We start from the raw sequence: 13,770 nt of genomic DNA, 5'->3' as shown, positions 1-13,770 counted from the left end.
ATGTCCTGGACTGTCCCTAGGCGGGACAGGGACTGCTTCCTCGAGCAGCCCTTTTCTAGTTTTTAACTGACGTAACTTAGAGAACAGAGGCATACTTTAGGCTGAATCTGAACACAATACAATACACGATAAACACAATAATAACTTGAAGAAACAAATCACTCATACCACGACGTTGAATACACATTGAAATAACATCTATAATAACAGTTCAGACAGAATATTACCTGGAATACTGAGAACAGAAACACATGAATTTCTCGAGAACAGAACTTACTAGAATTACTTAGATGCACTGCTGAAACAGTACGAAACATACCGGTCTCATAAAGAGACACATCAGGACCCGCATCCACCTAGGTGGACACTTCGTGTTGGATTTGCGTACCCAAACCCACGGACCAGAGACAAATTAATTGACCCTGTCTAGATACTACCCCAGCAACGGTACTCACCGGGCAGCAAGAACGGAAGGCCTCGGACTGGACTGGACTGCTACGACGACGGACGACGAACTTCGGACTTCAGTTACAGGTGGGCCTCCGGATACCTCGGACCTTGAACTCTCGGCTTGGGCTCTGGTCGGGACTCGCCGCGTTCCTCCACCGCCTCGTCTGGATGCTGGACCGCAACCTCCGTCTCCTCCGTGGACCTGAGGGATACTTGAAGCAGAAATATCTGCCGCTGCGCAGGATGGTTCCGTCACGGCTGCAGAAGATCAGGGGGCCTGCGTGGCTTCTCCGGCGCGTGGGGAAAGGGCAAGTTCCTGTTCGGGCGCCATTATGTGGTAAATAAATAATTAAATACCGGTTCTATTTTTCGGAATAATCAATAAACAGGTAGCTCAATAAATAAGAGTCAGGATTCGAGGTATCTTGAGTTTTGCAGGTTTAATAAAGCATAAGGGACAGGAACAGGACCACCTGCACGGGAATAGGATGGCAGCTGCCGGGGGCAGGGTCTGGAAAAGGGATAGATTTAATAACAGTGCACAACATATATATACTAAAACAATTACATTGCATTCAATACAGTAGGCGTAGCAGTAGGCGGAGTTTGTAGCAGTCGCGAAAGATAAGGCATAAAGTGGGTGTAACAAGAGGTGTGTACAGGGCGTATACATAGACATGTGATGCAAACGTAACAGAATATGTCATAAACGGGGCGGAAACATGGAGGGGGCTACCTGAGCAGCTGGGACCTCTAACCTAGTGGTGCGCGTAAACTGGCAATGACGTGTTACCAGGGAGAACTGGGGGCTATGACTTCTGCACTAGAAGAGGAGACGAAAGTCTGGAGGGTCAGAGCGACATGTACCTAGGCATATCTAGTATCTGGTGTTTATAGTACATGTTGATAGAATCCAAAAGTTATCAGGGTAAAGGCTAACAGACACTAAGACTGGTGCATGCATTATTCTAAATGTATTGCATGTGCGAGGAATATTCTATGAATATGAATACAGTATTTCTCTTACATGGAGACATAAAGGCTAGACCATGACGGAAACTATTGATGCGATTCAGTAGCTTAGGAATGCAGAGAAGGAGGGCTGGACTGATAACTAGAAACATAACATACTCTTGGCAGACTGGGAGGCAGAGCCAGGCCTAGCCGGGCACTGCGAGGCATGAAAGTAAGTGAAGGGTCAGGGATACAGGTGGGGGCTGTATCGCTCCTCGGAGAGTTCAGGAAACAGGAGCTGAATCTGAGTCCGGGCCCTTTTGAGGCCTAGAAACGGGGACAATTCAATGAATTAACGTGCACACTGTAAAACGTGGCAACGTAGTTTTACATAGGCCTGATATTCGTTATATTTACGAAAACTGGAAACTGGCATACTAGAGATGGACACAACTGTAATTGCGTCTTTAATCGATCAGAGGGGAATACATGCATATCGATCATGCACATATAACATAAGATGGGGAACACGTAGGCACATATGACATGGCAAAATTTACTTTTCCACACTACTCAGGGGTGGCGGACGGACGCAAGTCCGTCCGCCATCCTAATCGGCCCCTTAATGAGGGAACCTCTTAAACAAGAGTTAGATAAGTTATTAGATCTGAAGATTATAGAACCTATTGAGGCATCTGTGTGGCTCGCCCCCATTGTGGTCGCGCCCAAGGATGGTGGAGCCAAAATTCGGCTCTGTGTGGACTTGCGCGATTTAAATAAGAATATATGGGTTGATAGACAACCTTTACCAAACATTTCTGAAATGTTAAGTGCCATGGGTGGAGGTGTGTGTTTTAGTGTAATTGACATGTCTGCAGCCTACCACCAAATAGATTTGGATGAGGAGTCAAGACACCTCACTTCCTTTGTAACACCACTGGGGGCGTTTCGTTATTTCAGAATGCCGTTTGGTTTAGCGTCGGCCTCAGCGGTGTTCCAAAGAGTGATGCAGCAAGTTCTAGTTGGAATCGACAACGTTTTGTGTTTTCAAGACGATGTATTAGTAGATGGGAAAGATTGTCATCATCATGATAAGATATTAACAGAAGTTTTGGAACGCATGGAAACCAATGGTTTAACGATAAAGAAAGAAAAATGCCAGTTGAAGCGAGATAATGTAACATATCTTGGTCATGAGATATCTGGTCTGTGCATTAAACCTAAAAAAAAGTATAATTTCTACAATCAATGATGCTCCAACACCAACAACTAAAGATCAGCTAAGATCTTTTCTGGGATTAGCTGAATATTGTTCAAAGTTTATTAAAGGATTTTCGGATGTAGTTGAGCCTTTAAGGCAATTAATGAAGAATGGTGTGGTTTTCGAATGGAATGAAGCTTGTGAGAATGCTTTCAAATGTGTGAAAATGGGAATTCTTCATGCACCTACTTTAGGTCACTTTGACGTTAAAGCCAAAACATTGGTTACCACTGATGCAAGCGCTGTGGGAATTGGAGCTGTGCTCTCTCAAATATCTGATGGTGTGGAAAGAATTATAGGCTTTGCTTCTAGGAGACTTCAGGGTGCTGAAGTTTCTTATTCAGTTATTGAGAGGGAGGCTCTCGCTTGTACGTGGGGAATTAAACATTTCAGGTATTTCCTTTGGGGTTTACCTTTTAGGGTACGGACAGATCATAAGCCCCTTGTGCATTTGTTCAAAGCAGGAAGAGGCTTGGAGGGAAATGTCACTCCAAGAATATCAAAATGGATTTTATCTGTGCTTGAATACAACTTTCAAATGGAATATATGAGGGGAGAGAAAAACGTCATTGCAGACTATCTGTCTAGAATGCCTGTAGATTTGGTTTTTGGTGAGTCAGAAATCAATGATCCAGTGATTAGTTGTGATGAAATTCTAGCATTTGATAAAGGACAATGGGAGAGTGCCATGGCAAATGATCAGCTAATTCCTTTGGTTATGGAAAATGTTTCTGGAGGATGGTCTAGGGAATCTTCTAATGATATTCGTTTGAAAGGTTTTTTTAATGTAGAAGCTGAATTGAGTGTTTCTGAAGGTAAACTTTGGAGGAGGAACAGGTTGGTGCCACCGTGTAATCTCCGGTCCAAAATCATGAATATAGCGCATGAAGGTCATTTGGGAAGAAACATGACTAAGAGAAGGATCCGTGAATCATATTGGTGGCCGGGTATGGATGGTGAAATAGATGATTTGGTCAGGAATTGCCATGCATGTGCTGGAAGTGATAAGACGAAAGTAATTAGGCAACCTCCTCTTTCCTGTGTTGATTTTCCAGCACGTCCCTGGGAGAAATTGGCGATTGATTTCCTAGGTCCGATTTCTAAATTGGGTGCTCAGAATAGATTTATAATGGTCCTTGTGGATTATCATTCAAAGTGGTTCGTGATGGAGTCTACCGAGAACATTGATACTAGAAGGGTGGTAAGTTTTATGGAAAGAACATTTTTAAATGAGGGCATATCAAAAACTTTGATTTCAGATAATGGTGTGCAATTAGTATCAAGAGAGATGAAGGAATTTTTGGATGGTATGGGAATTTGTCATGTGAAAGTTGCGTTGTTTAGGCCACAAGCAAATGGTCTTGTTGAAAGAATTAATAGATTTTGATGGAGAATATTCAGTTATCTTTGGCGAATGGTCTGTCATGGTCTGAGGAGCTTAAGAAAATGGTCTGGTCATATAGAGTGACCCCGCATTCAGTCACAGGTATATCTCCATTTGTTTCTCTGAAAGGGCGTGAACCAGGTTTGAAGGAAGTTCTGGGTTGGCTGAAGAACAAGGAATGTGTTTTGGTTGACCTCTCAAGTGTGAAAGATGGTGTCGTCAAAAAACAGTGTAATTCTGCACATTCATACAATTTGAGAATGAGGGTGAGAGATTCGGACATAAATGTTGGTGATTGGGTTGTGACGAAAAAAAGTGATATTGTTATAAAAGGGGAAAGTAAATATTCACGACCTAAACAAGTGAAATCTGTAATGATGGTTTTCCTTGGAGTTGTGGTAATGTTGCAAAATGTAATTCCCCTTAATTGTCGCTTTCATTTTTTTTTATTTGCTTTATCCTGTAGCTTGTATTTTTAGATTGTATTATATTGTAATGGGGAAGATGTGTTAGGATCTATGCTTCATGGAACTGTGAGCATGTTGCTAGGAGCTTAGAATGTTATAGTCTGATCTAGGAGACAGTACAGAGGGAGCTGTGGAAGGAGCTGGAGGTCTCTTTACTTCTGACCATTAAAGACTAACTTTAATCATCATTTCTGTATTGGAGTCATCTTTACAGAAAGCCCAATGAAAGTGAGACAGAAAACTCAGGGCAAAGTTTGCCTGGAGATTTTCCTGAGGACCAGTCTACTCGGGGAGATAGCCCGCATATAGTGGATTTTGTAACTAGGGTGGACGGGGTAGAGGATTCTATCAAAATCCTCTCCTGGAATGTGGTGGGGATAAAAAATAAACCGTTATGCCCAGAGTGGGGTACTTTTGTGGAAAGAAACGATGTCTGCTTATTTCAGGAGACCCTTACCTTTGTGTTCCATTTAACGCCATTCCGAAAGGTATGGATCCCCCAGATTTATGGCGAGGTGCTGAAATAGTCCCCATTTTTAAAAAAGGCTGCCCCCTCAAACCATCTAACTATAGGCCAATTAGCCTCATAGACGTTACCCAAAAACTGATGGGTCGTATTATTCTGGATAGAATACAGTCATGGATGGAGGATAATGAGATTCTCTCAACTTTCCAGGCTGGTTTTAGGCAGGGCACATCGACTGTAGACCAGCTATTTAGACTCCAAGTCTTATTTTGGAGAACAGTGACTGTAGAGGGTGGCAGCCGCTACATGATCTTTGTTGACCTACGGTTAGCATTTGACCTGGTACCTAAAGTTAAACTGTGGAAGGTCTTACATGAGTTGGGTCTGCCCCGATACATCCATAACAATCTAACGAGGCTCCATACTGGTACTTATGCTCAGGTAAGGTGTGGGAAGCAGGGACAATTGTCATCCCGCTTTCCTGTAAAGCAAGGGTTACACCAGGGTTGCGTCCTGGCACCCACCCTATTTTGCCTGCACATTAATGGCCTGGTAGATCATCTCCTCGGTGTCAGCAATATAGATGCCCCGAAGTTAGTCACTGGTCGGGTGCCCACTCTGATGTTCGCGGACAACACTTTGTTATTGTCCAAGACATCAACGGGCATCCAACGTACGCTGGATGGCTTTACCAAATTTTGTATGACTAGGGGTTTGGAGATAAACTTGGATAAAACCAAGTTTATGATCTTCAACCCCCCGAGGCAGACACGCCCAAATCCCATCTTGGGAGGAATTTCCCTCGAGGGGGTAAAGATTTTTGAATATTTGGGTATTACTCTGGGAGAACAGTTAGAATGGGATCCACAAATTGCTAAGGCCACACTCAAATTGACAAGGTTGGTGGGGGGGGGTTCAGAAGCTCCATAGAGAGTCCGAGTTCAAGCCTGCGGCGTCAGTTATTGAGATTTATAATGTCCAGGCTAGAGCGGTAGCACTCTATGGGGCTGAACTTTGGGGGTACCAGTAATCTCCCAGCATAGCAAAGGTTGAACATACCTTCCTGCGGAACATAATGGGCCTCCCCGTGAATACACCACTTGTACCACTTCGTATGGATTTGGGCCTCCTTCCGATTGAGGAGGTGATGTTACTGCGCCCTTTAATATATTGGAAAAGACTGTGGTCTGTCCCGGAACTCGAGTCCTATAGAAATGAATTTAGGGAAATCTGGGAGGCCTTGAGAGGAAAGAATATTCGGTGGCTAACTCATATAAAGACAATCAGTAGTGGGAAAGGCCTACCAGAGCTCTGGGAGACTCCGGAAATTGCCTGCCCAGTGATCTCTAAAACTGATGTGAACCGACATTACAAGAATTATAACTTAGCCTCCCTGCATGCGAGTTCAGAGGTGGGAAGATTGACCACTGAATTCCTTCAAGTTAAAGCAAATTCCAAGAAGGAAGAATTTCTAGATGTAATATTCCCCGCGATAGCAAGAAAATTGTACATGCAATTTAGACTGGGTACCCTACCACTTAGCGTGTTCACAAGTAAGTGGGATAGCAACAAGTCTAAGGAGTGCCATGTCTGCGGATTCCATCTGGAGAACGAAATTCATATCCTCTTTTTCTGCCCAGGGTATCAGGGTCCTCACAGACACTGGCTAATTCCAATCTGTAGAAACCTAGGTTTCCGCCAGTGTCTACATGCATTTAGAGTGCTAAAATATGACATGCACCCCCTGATTGTTTTTGCAATTTCGCGCTTTTTGAATGCGATGTGGATCAGGCGCAGGAAATTGGGTATTATTGGTAGTGTTTAGTATGTCTTCTATTTTTCTATCTTAGATCAAGGAGATGTTCGATAATGGAATTCTTGTTTAATTTTGTCTTATGGTGTCTATAGTATTGTAATCTTAACTGTTTTATACAAGCTGTATTTTATAAGTAGACATATTTAATATTTTATTATCTGTACTGTTTGTATTTTTATGACTTTTATGGTCCTTTGAGGCCGAAATAAAGTTATCGAACGATACATTCATTACAGTGGAAACAGCATAAACACGAGTTGCACTCCCTGATAGACTGTATGAAATACTATACAGCATACAGTTACTTCAGTTTTTTGGGAAAATCTCACATCCTCGTATGACATTTTGTTGGCGAAGGCGGATTGGTCTCCCCATTTGTTCTGGCTTCTTCTCAAGGAGAGGACGTGATACTTCAGAGTTTTTCGCGTTATGTCCCTGCGGAAGCTAAACAGGCTTACGCATCGGAGTGGGCACTGGCCCTGGCTCCGGCGGTGTATCATAATCAAGTGGGCTGGGATAGGGATTCGCCAGTAGATGAGATTCCTTTGCGATCTATGCCGCAGCCACAACCACAATCTTCAATCAGACGAGAGGTGCAAGCTTCAAATTGTGATATTTTGTCCCAATTAGTGTCAAACGGCGTCCTGCGCCGTGGGTCAACTGCAGTGTTTAAGAGCGTGACTTAGGCTCCTCCCTCCTGGGAGAGTGCAGGCTTCTGGGGCTTGAAGTCCCCCAACCTGATCAGCATGCAGCAAAGCGGTGTCAAACGGCGTCCTGTGCTGCGGGTCAACTGTAGCGCTTAAGAGCGCAATTTAGGCTCCTCTCTCCTGGGAGAGCGCAGGCTTGTGGGACTTGAAGTCCTCCCACTGAACCAGCAGGCAGCAAAGCAGTGTTAAACGGCGTTCCGTGCCCTGGGTTAACTTCAGCGCTTAAGAGCGCAACTTATGCTCCTCCCTCCTTGGAGAGTGTAGGCTTGTGGGTCTTGAAGTCCCCCCACCGGACCAGCAGGCAGCAAAGGGGGTGTCAAACGGCATCCCCGTGGATCGAATTATTCTGTAATTTGCCGACTTTTGGTATGCATGTAATTTTTCTAAGTCACACATCGCTTGTTTAGTGGTGCTTTTTTTGGGCTATGAGCTCAATTATGATGGTAGGGGGTTAGCCACCAACTTTCTGGAGAAGCGTGCACAATTACAGCCTCCCTCAATCTTTGCTGGGATTTTTGAATTTAGGGAGGACATACATTCCTGACTATGCCCAGCGTATCAAACTGCTTTATGCATTGATACAACCTTTGTATTCTTCTGCCAGCTGGCTTCCAGAACATAACTCTATTGTTCAATCTTTGCAGTCAGATCTGCTTGCGACCAACTTCTTGTTAACCCAAGATAATTCAGCTCACCTGGTCATACAAACTGTGCCGGGGATGGTAGGTTTCACATACTTAACGTTTAATGAAGGTGACACTGTACCAATTGCATACAAATCACAATTGTATACATCAGTGGAAATGCGCTTTTCCATTGTTGAAATCTTTTGACTGCGGTCCAAATGGCAATTCTGAAAGAATGATAGCTGGTGTAGGGGAAACGCATTCATATGGTTTCACCTATACCTGCTTTAGAAGTAGTGACTAAGGCGAGTGTACTAAATTCTAAAGCTTTACAACCCTGTTGGATACGATGGGCTAATTCTTTCACATCGGCTGATGTCACGTTTAATTTGGAACCCGCATTGCAGACACAGCAGTTTTTACAATATGAACATGGTCATTCTCCTCCATTGTCGCTGCTTCCCTTGGACCTGTACAAATGTATCATTTATACCAGCCATCGGGTCCAAGCATGCTTATTCGGGGGCTTGCGCTATTGTGGCTGGTTCGATTGTAAATGGTGAATCTAAGTCTTCCATTTTGCACTTGGAGGAGCTGCATGCTCTTGTTTTAGCTCTCAAATTTGCAGATCCTAATGTGAACACTCTTATTGTGTGCGATTCCTAATACTGTGTCCAGTCTTTTAATGAGTATTTAGTCTTTCGGTCTCAGAATGATTATGGAAACTCTAAAGGCAGCACAACAAAGCAGCAAATGCTTTGGGTCCGAGTGTCAGAACTTAAAGAGCGTCTGCCACTCACATAGGTTATTCATACTCTTGGCGATTAGCGTGTGGGAACACATGCTGTTGGCAATTCTTTGGCTGATGAGGTGCCAAATCCGCAGTAGCCACGTGTTCTGTTGCAGCAGCTACAAGGTCCATGACTAAAATAGATAGCGATATTCTGGTAGCCATAGCTGCCATAGTTGCTATGAAGGATGGAAAAGATTACCCACAGGGCTTCCCTTCTAAGTATTCTTATAATTTGTCACCCGAACAAGTCCCTTATGCTACAATACCTTCTGTTGGGGGTCGGCTGATTCCCAACATGTACCGCAGGCTTCCTTTGATCATAGCCGCACATGAAGGCATGGCATCTGCACATGCTGGGGTTTCCGTGACTGTTTATATCTTACAGCAACGCTATTGGTGGTGTGGTTTATATAAACAAACCCGTAATTATTTGCTTTCTTGTGACATTTGTCAGCAAATTAAACCATCTACGGTTTCACGTCCACCACAAACACAGCTAGATGTTTCAAATCAGCCATTTGGCTGTATTTACCTTGATCACTGCAGTCCCTTGACTTCTGATACTGCATATAAATACATTTTTGTTGCAGTGGATTCGTGCACTATATTCTTATGGGTTTGGCCACAATGCAGTGCTGACAATCGAAATGTCATTAAAGATTTGCTTTTCTTTGTCAGGACGTTTGACTGTGGCGCCTTCCATTCTGACCAAGGTCCAGCGTTTGCCTCTAAGGCATACAAGGACACAATGATGTCTTTGGGGGCCTGGTGCAGTTTTCGTCTCCATACAGACCTGAGGGCAATTCTAAATTGGAGCAAATGAACAGTGACTTGAAGCAATCTTTGACAGCTCGAGTCTTAGGTACTGGCAGGAACTGGCTGACTCATTTGTATGGGGTTCAACGTGCACTTAAAAATCTCCTAAGAAGATCTCTGGGCCAGCAAACCCCATACGAAATGCACTTTGGCATTACAATGTTTGTGCCAGACCTTGCTGGTCTAGACGTTGTGGCGGTTGGCGCAATATTTGACGTAGATAACCATCCTGTAGCCGGTTGGCTTCCAAAAGTTCGAGATCTGGTACGAGAAGAGCTGAATAACAAAAAAGAATGTTGTCCCTTATCGTGCACACGTCCCAGTTCTTGGATTCAAGGGTACTCATACAGTGATTTTACCTCCTTTGTCTGATCGCAAAGAAAACAGATATATTTCAATTGACAATGTCAAACTACACCAATTCTGGCTAATTCTGAATAGTGTGACTCCCAGTATTTCAAGCAACGCTATTTCCCTGAATCCAAAGGCTACAGTTTCTTTGTCTAGTGTCCACATCATGGAGAGAGAGATGGAAACTGCTATTGACTTTCTGCCTGTTGTACCCTCATCTTCCTCCAATGAGGACGTTGAGTATGCTTATCCTGCGGATAAGTCCCATGTTGTAGTACCTGACAGCCCTTTATATCCCCCGGCTGATGCTGCACAGCCTCCTTTAATGAGCTTGGGAGCAAGTGGGTATAATGTGGACCAAATGAGCTTCTCTTATGATTCTTCTTCTTAGACCTTATCTGTAACCATGTCACCAACGCGTACCAGTCTTTTCATCTTCTAGTTCAAAAAGACTAACCTGGTCCTGCCTTGGAAATTCAACTGGCTGGTGCTCACACTGATTTTCCAATTCATTTGGACTGGATTTGTGACGGTATTTTCCTAATCAATGGTCATTATTTGCCAGAATGCTCAACTGCAAAGTCGGTTGATGGAATTCTGGCTCCCCATACATCGTTCCATATCATGAAACATGATCAAGCCCTCGTGAACATTTTAGCTTTCCCTGTTGCTGATGGCATTGTTCGGGATAAAGTGGCATTCGAGATCCATGGCCCGATGGAGGTCCTCAAGATACCTTAAGTGTTTCGCGTTTCACTAGGAGATGTGTTAACACAGGACATACATTCAGATGATTGGGATGTACAAGCAGTACATTAATTGTTTTCTGATGTAAAGTATTATGCTGCATTTGATGCTGAAGATTTCTATTTGAATTCGGCCAGTTATGTGGATTTATTCTGTTACCAACATTATAACCATCATTTCTTGCATAAAACAAACACGTTAAGACATGTTTTCAATTTTACCCAGTTGGGAACATTGTCCAACTCCCCTATAGAGAAGTTCTAAAACACTCGTGATAGGTTACCCTACTTTTCAGATTACAATATGTACAATCCAGAGTCCTATTTCTATAAGTTAAAATTGACATCTCAGTCTAAATTTATGTTGTCTCACACAAAATAAATTTATTCTAATTCATTTAGGACTGATTTGGCCTTACATGGTTATGAACACTGGAAAGATACCATTGATTTAAAATTAATTTGGTGCACTAAACCTTGGCAGGTCCAAGGAACCGAAGCTTTGCATTGTGCGTGTCTCATTCCAACTCAAATATTGTTTTTAAATGACACTGTACAACAAGCTACTTGTTTTGGCTTGACTACAGCCAAATATTTGAATTTTCCATCTATTACTTCATTGGCTGAGTATGATACTTGGCGTAAGCACACCAATCTTTCAGTCGATGTCCTGCAAGCCCTGTTTAGAAATTACAGTTTCAATGTCTCTGACGTTGACCCCTCAGGATGGTTGTTGTGGCAAACTAATTTCAATGCATGTCAACTGTGTTTTCATGATGCAACAATAGGTTTCACACAGACTAGACCTGATCCACGTTTCCCGCATTCTCATTCAGTTACCACGTATTGGGTGGGGAAATTGTGTCAACAATGGTTGAGGCACTCCACATTGTTGTCAGTAAAACAACACCTGTCACTCTTGTCAAGCGACATCAATTTGGCTGATTTTATACTGGGTCCTAAATCGCCTAGATCAAATGGTTTATCTATGAGGCTTATAATGAATTATGGAAACTATCACAGATGGAAACAGCGTTCCGTCTGCGCCAAATTGACAAAGCTAATTTGGAAAAAGTACTTGTAGTTGTCGATAATAACAAAAACACATTGCCGTCCCGTATTTACACTCGTGATAATATTATTTAATCTGTTATTGATATTGTTCAAAGTGATGTATCTGTATTGTACAATGGTCAAAAGCAATTGTGATCTGTAATGCAGTCAAAATGGGAAAAGTACCATGGGATTATTTGAATGCTTCTGCTCTGTTTTTGCTGTTTAATTTAACTGATAAACAAAGGTTCAGGTCCATTAAAGACGCAACATACACACTGTTACACATAAAACAATTAGAACATTTACAATTTTCTGTAGTGGAAACTGATTCAGCTGTGTGGTTCGTACATGGTGTTATTTCTCTGCCATTTTCACTATTTCGGTTCAAATCTTGCATGAAACTCTTCCTGAAAGGCCGCTTTGAACCCCTGGGAAGTGCATTTATTCATGAATTGTGGCCCTTGCCTTTCACCTACAGATGTCATTGGAAGGATAAGGAAGTGTTCCTAACAGGGGAGGAGTGAGATTCCACAGTAGGACATTCCCTTGTTTGCAAACAAGTTGAATTGCACAGCGTTTGTAATGTTTCTGCCCCAAATCTGGCTTGTTTTTCAAAAGGTACGCCCGTCCCGGTGATTATTCCCGCATTCACATAGTTTTCAAATGGCAGTTATCTTATTTTGAATAACCACCACTTCTGTGGCTTACGGGCAGGCATCCCGCATATCGCAACGTGATACTTGTTGTAGCAATGTACTTTTTCCAACCACGCATGGGATTGTAGATAGACTTTTTGGCCTTCAATTCCGACTTTGAAAACAAATTTCAATAAACTAAGCAGGCTCAAAGCGATATTGTTTCAACAAGAAGTGGCTCTCACATCAGCGTGAGAGACCTTCGAATTACAGGTGGCGAGATACACTCACTGCTGAATACCAATCTCCCACTTCATTTTGGGAAATTAAGACACCGAATATTTAATGCGTCTGATACTGAAGGCCTTGCTCATTTTTTTTTAACTTGTGGGATCTGGCCGCTTGAGGGTGGCGTGCTGGTACTTCTGCTCCTGTTACGCAATATCTACCCATCTTGTGGTACTGCTCAGACCCGACCAACTGCAACTGTACCGTGACCGAATGCAACACATTTTTGGATGCTTGCCTGTGGCGACTCTTGGCGTATGTTATGGACTAACTTTTTGCTTTGCCTACTTCACTTGCGTGAAACCTGTGTTCTACTGCCGACTTTGCCCTTTCTATTGGCCATTGGATTTATGCCTCTGCAATGCGTCCAAAAGGGGGTGGTGATGGACGGAGCATCTGAACCAATCAAACACTCACACTCCGTCCATCACCACCCCCTTTTGTACCGCTTTTGGCCGCCATAAGTGTGGCAGGGTATGCTCAGACGTGAGTCCCTTGATCACTTTGCCACTGGATTAAAGCAAGCTGGGCTGAAGACGGCTGGAATGCCAGAAACCGGTCCTCGGAAGCTTGTTTCCGGTCCAGGGAAGACATGGCTTGGCAGTTCGGGCTGGACTGTTCCCATGAGGCACAGGGTCAGACTGATTTGCATATAGCCATGTCTGAACTGGGGTGGCAGAGTGGGCTAAAGAACGGTGATGGATTAAACCCAGATCTTTTGACTGGGTGTGAGTGTTTGATTGATTCGGATGCTCCGTCCATCACCACCCCCTTTTGTACCTCTCCAATGCGTCCGGCACAGACCTGGATTATGATCTGTTGGTGGGTACATTACTGGCCCATGACCAGGCCTGTTCTGGGGATGGCTGTTTGATGCATGCGGTTGCACTTGGAGGGTTGGCTGAATGGAACACCTTTACGGCTGCACAGTGCCTCTTGCAACTGAGTTTCATC

This window comes from Lissotriton helveticus, chromosome 5_1 (genome assembly GCF_964261635.1).
Source record: "Lissotriton helveticus chromosome 5_1, aLisHel1.1, whole genome shotgun sequence".
In the NCBI taxonomy this organism is placed as follows: Eukaryota; Metazoa; Chordata; class Amphibia; order Caudata; family Salamandridae; genus Lissotriton; species Lissotriton helveticus.
Note: the sequence above shows the minus strand (reverse complement) of the source record.